At 39.6% G+C, this 9,793-nt stretch overlaps 1 protein-coding gene across 3 annotated transcripts in view; it reads right to left on the bottom strand.

The window, feature by feature from the left end:
- sgcd (sarcoglycan, delta (dystrophin-associated glycoprotein)) overlaps nucleotides 1-9,793 on the bottom strand; it is a 216,851-nt gene that overhangs the window by 175,850 nt on the left and 31,208 nt on the right. The window contains exons 1-2 of one of the 3 annotated variants that reach the window (XM_048603737.1): nucleotides 6,748-6,831; nucleotides 3,489-3,591 (exon numbers count right to left, since the gene is read on the bottom strand). The exons of 1 other annotated variant lie outside the window; for it this stretch is intronic. The gene's annotated coding sequence lies outside the window, so the exon portion shown is untranslated. Of the gene's footprint in view, nucleotides 1-3,488; nucleotides 3,592-6,747; nucleotides 6,840-9,793 lie in introns of those variants that run through there. One more of the 3 variants, XM_048603738.1, reaches the window with a different exon arrangement.

The following is a 9,793-nucleotide window of genomic DNA, read 5'->3' as shown; positions in this document are numbered from 1 at the left end:
ACACACACACACACAAGGGAATAGACCAATTAGTTCCTCAAGTTAAAAACTGAAAGAACTGTGGATGCTGTATATCAGGAACAAAAACAGAAGTTGCTGGAAAAGCTCAGCAGGTCTGGCAGCATCTGTGAAAAAAAATCAGTGTTTATGTTTTGGGTCCGGTGACCCTTCCTGTGAGGCCTGACCTGCTGAGCTTTTCCAGCAACTTCTGTTTTAGTTCCTCAAGTTGTTTTGCGGTATGTTCCTCCACATGTGTTCTTCCACATACCAACCATTCTAACATGGCCTGTGTTACCTTCTTTATCTGAAATCCAGCACGAGGATCCAAGATAAGAGGAGATTATTTCCAGTGAGTTGTTTTTTCCCTCCTTATGGGCTAGGAAGGGAGAGTTTTCTGGTCAAACCTTCAGTCTGAATCACTGTGTTTTAATTGCTCAGTTCAGAGGGGCAGTAGCTAAACCTGGAACTGCCACTACGGTTAAAAGATTTGTTGTTTGCCCAGACCAACCAGATCCCAGTCTGAAAAAGATCAAGTTTAAGCTTTGGTGGAGAACTTTCCAAATATATCATCTTCTTTTAATAAACTTTTCTTTTATCCCTAAAGTTGCTCTTTGATTTGCCAGCAGCTGTTGTATTTTGTTTTTCTCTCTTTGGATTATCAGCATTGTGCCTGTAGACTATGTACTTTGAGTTATGATCGTGACTTTGAATGTTTACTCTATTGTGCTCCACAGATGCTTTCTAATGTATTGAACAATCCCAACACTTTTTCTTTGTTTTTTTTATATTATGTACCTACTTCCTAGTGACTCTAGTCACAAAGCAATCTGAGGGTTTATCCTCTGAGCCTTTTGTGTCCAGGCATTGACCTGTTCAATTAACTACCAATCAACTGTCCAGACCCCACTACTGACCGAATCATCATTGTTCCACACAAATATTTTAAGTCTAATCTACATTTCCCAGAAGCAGTAAATTAACACACAGGAAATGAATTTAACTAATGTCAATTGCAACAAAAACCTTTGCATAGGCAGAAATCCTGGAATGTGGATTTTACACTGTTTACACATTCATAATCTATTCTCACTTGTAGCTTCACAATGAACGATTATTCGATAAGTTCAAAATAAAAATATTCTGTTTCTACCCTGCTCCTTCAGTTCTTATTATATCTAGAGACTTGGAGAATTTTGATTTTTGATGGTCCTGATTGTGGATTATGTTGCTAGGCAATGGAATACTTTTACAAATATCATTCTGTCCCCATCAAGCACAATCAGGTCAGGCACAGAGGAAAAGCTGCCAAATGCTCTTTAAAACAATGCACCTCAAACTCAATTATTTCATGGAAGAGTTGTGATTTTTATCTAATTCATTTCAGCAATGTCCAGGCTCAAAACACTGGACAGTATTCTGGTTTGGTGTGTATATGAGGCATTCAGATTTATGTTTGTTTTGCTGTTCATTTATGGTGACATTGAGGCACAAAGATGAAAGGCAAGAGCACCACTGATTACAAGTTTGTATGCCAGAATAGAGAAATCTGTTTGGACATGTATTGCAATCAAAATGGAGTTTATTTGCCATTTGGCTTGAATCAGAAAAGAGGTTTTGTAGACCAACTGAAGACCTGCTGGAGTTCTAGTGATAGTAATAGCCTATAAATTAGGCAATTCCCAATCTTATAATTGGCAAGATCGTCCCTGTTGTTACCATCTTATAATGTCAAATATCATCTAATATTTCTTGGGTAGATTTGCCAGCACCAATTCTACTTGTTTGTATTAGTCTAGGCTACTATCACCATATAGGATTGGATGATCTTGATGACAGTATTACGTATTACTTAATAGCTGGTTACATTATGTCTATGATACATGATTATCTCTGCGCACATCAGGTTCAGCTGAAGAGTAAGTTCACATTACAGATACTAAAACTTTGTCAAAGCATTTGTAACAGGCAAGGGACCAAAAACAGATCTTGCTAAGACACATTACACAATTCTGGCTAGTTTCTTCCAGGAACAGTCCTTCATGTCCTGATGGATGAAAACCTATCTTGTGACATCGGTTAACTCTTTCAGATACTAACTGTTTTATACTAGACCCAGCTACACCAACATTCGGCATCACGGTAAAAATTTTGCATAGTCTTACAAGGATGCAACCTTCACTTACAACAAACAAGGCCAAGTGTTTAAGGGACAGGGCAAGGGATTACAATTTACACTGCCAAAATTTCCATTGTCCCTGATCTAACAGTACCAATTGTAGTACAAGCTGAAGAATGGTGTTGATTAACACTTCATTTTTTTAGATTGACTAAGATACTGTACAGCAGCCTCATCTATAAAGGAGGTTGAGGGTAATACTTTCTCCTTATTGTTTACAACAAAGTGCAATCTTCATCTAAGACAGGATCAGGTGCCTGTCATTGGCATGCCAAAGAGTGTACCTCACCAACCTCCATTGTAATCCATATAAATACATATGCTACCATGTCTATGTGGTCGGAGGGCACTCATGGTACCCTTTTGGAAACACTTAGTTTGACTTTCATACAAGAACCCTAAGGAACTAAATGGTGCAATTTTTTTGATCATATTTTGCAAAGAGAAATCTCCTCAGAGTGCAAACTGAACATCTTGAAGCTCTTGCTTTTTATTTCAGGTGCTTATCCAATTCCGTATGTATCGTCTGTGATACCATATATCACACTAATGCAGAACAGATGTATCTCTGCATGCTTTTAATGTGGATTGGTTTGTCCAAATTGTCCAGCTTTATGAGCTCTGAGCTGGAATGTGGAAACTAGTTCTGAGCACCACACTTGAAGGACAATCTGAATGCAGAGTGTGCAAAAATGATGCATCAGAATGGTCACAAGGATAAGGAATTTGAGTTATATTGATAGATTGGAGAATCTAGGGTTGTTAAAATTAAAGATATTATTAAAAGTATGATTGGTTAGAGGTGTTCAAAACAAGAGGTGCCTAGACAGAGCAAATAAGAGAAACATGTTCCTGTTGGTGGAAGAATTAAGAATCAGAGGAAACCAATTTATTCACTGATGATTAGTAAAAGAAGCAACGGTGACATGAGTAAAAACATTTTACACAGTTAGGATCTGGAATGCTTTCAGTTATGAAAGTATCAAGTCTGCTAGCTTCTACCCACCTTGATAATAGTGTACTTTGATCAAGTATATTTATTCTCTAAAATCAATTACTTTGGAAATTTTGGCTGGCACAGAGATCATTGTGCACAGCCTCTACAATTTGCTACTCTGGAATGGCCAGCATGAATTTTAAGAACGTCCTTTCTTTATTGCTTTTGCTACACAAGTGGCAACACAAATGCTGCTATCACTGTTACATTATCATAGAATCCACTATCTCAATAAACTGTAGCACCCATCTTTCTGCAGGGGCTGCCCGCTCCCTGAATCTGACCCATTCCCTGCTATGAAGCTCAACCACTGACCTTAACTGGGTATGTCTCTTGGAGGCCACCTCTTCATTGGCTATCTCCTCCAAAATCTCTTCTGAGGCCACTCTACGCTACCTCAGGATGCTAGTATTGGATGCTGCAACAAAAAATCAGCCCTTAGCCTCCCTCAAATTTTCAAGAACATGTTAAATTTGGATCTTAATTATTCTCTAGAAGTTAAACCTGTTGATTAAGAATTTGGGCTGAATCTGATCGCTGGCTGCAGAAATGTTAAGAAACCCACCACAGATACTTCAAAGAGCCCCGATGATTAAAAACCAATCAGGCATTAGTTTGGTTAGCATTGAGGTTTACCAGGTCCTGCAAAAGGTGGATATGTCCCACCTCTGAGCCCTGGAAATCAAGCAGAGGGTCAGTATGAACAGCACCACTGAGAGTGATGGTGTTGCATTATGCCCAGAACATGAAGCAGCCATGGAATCCTGGAATCCAGGTAAGTACAGGGGCCTTACAAGGACCAATCAAACATATCCTGGCAAACAGCAGAAAGAGGATGGGTCAGTTTTAAGGGCGATGGAGTGTCTTTTTAAATGAGTGTCCATTGCCACTGGTCCATTGCCCTCCAACGAACAAAGGGTGCCCGAGTAGGAGGAACTCCATCTCTACTACCCAAAGGTTATTTGTACTCTATTGACATGCCATGCCAACTCACTCTGCTGCTGGTAAATCATTTATTTGCTCCTTAAGGACATCAACTGGCCTCCAGGTAGAAAGGCCGTCCTTGCATTTTTCCCCTGGACTTAACTGGGAGGATTCAGAAAAAAACAGGTTTTCCAGCCTACACCTTCTTGCCCCGTAATACAGTGCTACTCCCCACCTCCCAGCATGATGTGGAGATGCCTATGTTGCACTGGGGTGGACAAAGTCAGAAGTCAGACGACATCAGGTTATAGTCCAACAGGTTTATTTGAAATCACAAGCTTTCCTAGTGCTGCTCCTTCGTCAGGTGAAGTCTTGATGAAGGAGCAGTGCTCCAAAAGCTTGTGTTTTCAAATAAACCTGTTGGACTATAACCTGGTGTCGTGTGACTTCTGACTTTGACCACCTAGTGTGTTCTTGAGGGTATATTAAATTCCATTGGTAAATATCTTTTTAACGGCACAATAAATATTAATTAAATGTTAATCACAACTGTGGTCTCAAATGGAAACAATTTAAAGTGCTCAATCTCATTTTTGCTTGTGGTCAATAGTTTGTTGTCATTTTTAAAATGTCATACATTTATTTCTTCTCTTGTTTCTCTCTCTCTGAATTCAATCTCGCTATTTCTCTTTCTGTACCTTATTTAATACTGATTTCACACACTCTAACTAACCCTCCTCAATCTTTATTTTGTTTCTATTTCAAATCTTAGGTTCCATTGGTTAGGGAGGTAAAGCTTTGGTCCCAATAATCATTGAGGACCTAGATACTCCGTTGCCCTTGTTACATTTTTAACACCTCACAGTTATAATGTGTTATGGTGCAAAAAAAACATCAGTCTAAGGCAACAGATAAAATAAATTAATGTAACTGAGCATGATCTGCTTTTTTATGTCTCATGATCAATATGTCACAACCTTTAAGAAGCATGCTTATGATATCAGCAACACATTATACTATAGCCGAGGGTATAAACGTTTCATATTCTATCTTACCTCAGATCACTTGAAGCATGTCAGTCTACTGGAAGTATGCTCCTCTGTTGTAACTGACAACTTAATGTTAGCTCAAATATTTATGTGCCAGAGACTATATTTGTTTATACCCAACAGCTAGATATAATAAATGTCTTTTCAATTTTTAATACCACAATATCCATGCCAAATTTCTCAAGTTTTGGAATGAAATGTGTGTATTGTTATAACAGGCAAAACACTCTGGTGGAGGCAAACTCACAGCATTTTTCAGAATCCTGTGGCTAACACGGGCTGCATGTGTGATGAAGCCTTTTCATATTGCCCCTCCCCTAACATTTAATCTGAATCATTAATATAAGAAGAAAGTAATACACACAATAAAGTATGTATCTACTAGTAGGAAGAGAGAAAAAGAAATTCTGGAACTAAAGTTTGTCTCTCTTATACTTGGTATTTCCTCTCACTGATATTAGGACATCAACAAGTTGAAAGATTCTGAAACGCTTTGTTTTCAGAATCTCAGTGCGCTATATCTGTGAATTGGCTAGAGTGTACATTTCTAATGAAAAATAAGTTAGACACAAATATGGAAAGAAATTATAAGCTTATATGAACATGTAAATCTGAGACTGTCAAATTACATTTAGTATATGCAAGTAAATTAGTTACTTTCTGCGATAACTTGAATACCCTAAGGAGAGAAGGTCGGCTAGGATTAATAATTAGCGTCCAGAGAGGATACAACATTTGCCCGCTGTGTATGAGTCATTGAATATGGGGTTGGAGGCAGACCTTCCCCAAGGGAGAAATGCAGATATACTTTACATAAATTTAACTTAATTTTAATAAATAACAGGGCTAAATGGCATTTCACTAGTGTAAAGATGATAGAACAAGTTGATAATATTGTGGGCACACCATTAAGAGTTTCAACTAGTACTGTACTACATAATGATAACCAATAAGTCGTGAGTTAAGGTATTCAGATACAAAATATTGAAAGGCTATGCAAGTCTTCACAAGCATGCAAATGTTCGCAAGAAAGATTTTTTTAATGGTCATCATAACTATGTATATTTATGCATGGATTTTTATATGAAACATTTATATCATGGATTGTGGGTGGAGGTTGTTTATTCTCACAGAGAAATCATCTTGCACAGTATAATGAAAAGCAGAACAGTGCCTTCCTTTATGTCTCACTCCAGAGACTCAGAAAAAATTAAAACCAGGCACAGCTACAAGCCGCCCCAAAGCGAGTTGAATTTTCTCCCCTTCAAAACAAACTAGTGCCTCCTGAAGGGCCTCCTTAAAAGCTGAAAATTGTTAAGAAGCCATCTAATTTTAGAACAACTCGATGGCAACAAGAAGTTCTGAAGTTATTTTCTGTATCTACGCTTTCATTTGTTGATTCTCCCTGACAGCTGTTGCTTCTCAGCCATGTACTATCCACTATTTTAACATGTTATAAAGTCACTAATTGGAAGCAGACCAAATCTTTTAAGTTTTTGTAACAGGAGCAAAGCAACACACAAGCAGAAATAAAGGCAATCCAACAAAAGGATTAACAAGGAGCAGGACGTGTAAAGTAAGAGGATTTGTTTGTACCTTACCTTTCTGTCTTTTAATCTGTCAAGAGACAGCCTGGGTGTGTCAGGAATATCTAACAGTGAAGTGTTTAACCAACAACAGCATGTGGGTTGGGCTGTACTGTACTGGGTTGGGCTAGGCTGGACTGGCAGGCAGACTCAAAATTTTCCAACAGTTCATCCCGAGCCAAGTGGAACCGCAGGCCTGAAGAATTTTCAGAATCCTGTGTATAGCATAAGCAACTGCTGACTGAGAAATCATTCCATGACTAAATTCTGCTCAGGCCTGACAGTATTATTTACCTAGCTTTCTGGTCGCCTTCCGAGAGGACAGCAATTGAAGGCACCCAGAATTGATTAAAACTCTCTTTTATACTCAAAGTAAGATTATTCTTTTAAAAAATGAACTGGGTAGTCAGATCATTCATGTCATCCCAGCTCTGTTTTCTTAAAAGATTGTTTGAAGTAATGCAAGTCTACATGCTCTCATAGGAGGCAGCTGAGTAAGTCACTATAAACATTATTAAACCATTACGAGTACTTTATAGGAAATTATTTGCCCATGATCCTATTTCTTAAATGATTTGAATTATTATTTCAGGAATATTATCACTTCAGTGTATCCCCTTGGTGCCCATTGCTCTGTCATCCATTCACTTCTGCTACTGTTAAGTGCTTACAATATCTGAATTATTGTATCTTATTGTGATCAACGATGACGCAAAGGAGCTCTGCATAATACACTTCAGAGCTTCGTAAGAGAAATATTCTCTCTCTCATAAAAATCTATGAGAGGAATTTTATGGAAAGGACTAAAATAAGGTGAATGTCAGAAAATACCATGATCAATTAGGCTTATAATAAAAACAGAAAATTGTGGAAGTATTCAACAAGTCTGTGGATAGAGTGAAAGATTTGTCTGCAGGTTTCGGGACTCCGATTTGGGGCCTGAAGGAAAGCCCATATCTCATACTTGCTGGAAGCAAGACCAACAGAGTGATTTTCCTGAAGCAGCATCCCAATTGCTGACCTCTAAGGATGCCAATCCATTAAGAGTCTGGACAAGCTCCCGACCTGTAGGCCAATCTAGCAGCTATAGAGCATCAGCAACCCCAGAAGGAGAGGCGAGTGCTGTGGAGGCAGGTCCATGGCTGTGAGGGCACTTCAACATTAAATGTCCTTGCTGGCCTCAACAACAAATAAGTAACCAGCATGTAGACTGGCAGATGATTTGGGTTGGAGGGATTCACCATCTGTTGAGCCCAGTTCACAGTCTTACTCAAATGCAGTGACCTTTCCGTGGCACAGAGTGTCCAGCTCCAATGCCCTACCAGTCTGTCTCAGGGTACCTTCAGCCAGCTGGCATCCTCTACACATAACCCTGCTGTGACAAACTAACAAAGAGGTGGAAACATTGCCTCTAATTGCAGACTCAAAGTTAGCTGGATGCCCATATCCATGGAGCATGTAACCAATCCATTGCCCACTCTACCCTGTGAAAGAATCCCAATGACATGAGTGCATTGGGAAACCATGCATTGCCCACTACCTTCTGGCCTCCTGCCATCTCCACGCCCACCATAATGGAGTTAGGAAATTTCAGCCCAGTGTTCTAGGTCTATGATCACTCGGATGGTCAAACACGAAATGTCCGTTTCTCATTCCGTCAATGCTGCCTAATTATTTTCACATCTCCTGTTTTCTTTTTCAGATTTCAGATTTCAGATACACTGTGAGAGACAGCATGGAATCAGTGATGGTTCCACACACCTCCACGGGTAATGTATCATTGTATCATTCAAACAGGGAACCCATTGCCATTCAAGGCTGGGATGTGTATAATGGAATGTTGACATCACCACTCTCTCTCATACTGCAATGGCACAAAGTGCTGCCTCTTTCAGTTTTAAGACTATCCTACAGAATGGACAAGCATTTCAGGGTACTTTAGTGATCTGCATGAACCCAAAGCATTGAAGGCCAACTGATGGTGGATATATGAAAAGGAGTCCTTCCAACCTGCTGCCTATCACTCCCAACATTCAGATACCGTATGCTGAACATAGTCTTAAAATCTGCCTAACATCGGCATCATGTGATGTTTCTGTGCTGTCTCATTCATTGCTGCTTTCTCCTGAACAATGAAGAGTTCCTGTAAAGTGTAGATACTTCAAGGTGGGATCAGCCAAAGATACCACACTGCAATAACATGGATTAAAAAAAAACACTTAGTCAACAACAGAAAAGTTGAAGGAATACAGAAATAAACAGGTTCACACTGACTGAGGATTGCTGCCAACCAACAAAAGGGTAACACAATGAAAGGAAGTCCAAACCCAACTCTTTCATCCTGGAAGCAAGTTTCCATCAGTTCTTGTTAACAGTGCATAGCTCTAGTACCCTTTCTTCAGTGTCACTCCTGTCACAACCTCATCCATGGCCAATTGTAGTTGATTCTTCCTTTTCCCTGTATCCAAGACATTCCCTCCTATTTGGATCCAGTCTGAAGGGCACAGCATGCCAGAATGATGCAACATATCCATCCTAGACAATACTACAAAATCCCACTGGAGTTGGCCAGGCATCAAAATCCAATTATAAGGAGGCCTGTGGTCTGTTCAGCAATGACCCTAGTGGAATCATGGACAGCACTTTATATCTTTGTATTGCATTGGTCTGAGGTTTCATGAAGGTATCACCAATTATATTTGGAGGGGGCAGCCCAAGTTTCCCAGCAGCCAACCTTGCCTGGCCTGAGGAACTTGGAAGGAGGCAGAAACATTTGAGTTCTCCGGTATGCACACATCATAACAGCTCCCAGGACATCTTGCCAATATCTGGCACCATCAGTCATAAATGAGCTGGAGATTGACAAATGTTGGCAACAGAATGCTCTTTAAGGTAGGTGAATACAGTCTATAAAGCTGAACCCTTGGGGGAAGTCAACAATGTTGGAGAATCCCACTGCTCAGGCTGCTTGACACTTCTGGCCATTGGAGAAGGATACAAACTGAGTGCAATCTAAATAAAATGGTATTGCTGACATCTTGGATGCAGTGATGTGCCAAAG

This window comes from Rhincodon typus, chromosome 12 (genome assembly GCF_021869965.1).
Source record: "Rhincodon typus isolate 14 chromosome 12, sRhiTyp1.1, whole genome shotgun sequence".
NCBI classification, from domain to species: Eukaryota; Metazoa; Chordata; class Chondrichthyes; order Orectolobiformes; family Rhincodontidae; genus Rhincodon; species Rhincodon typus.
This window is presented reverse-complemented; position numbering and strand designations above follow the sequence as displayed.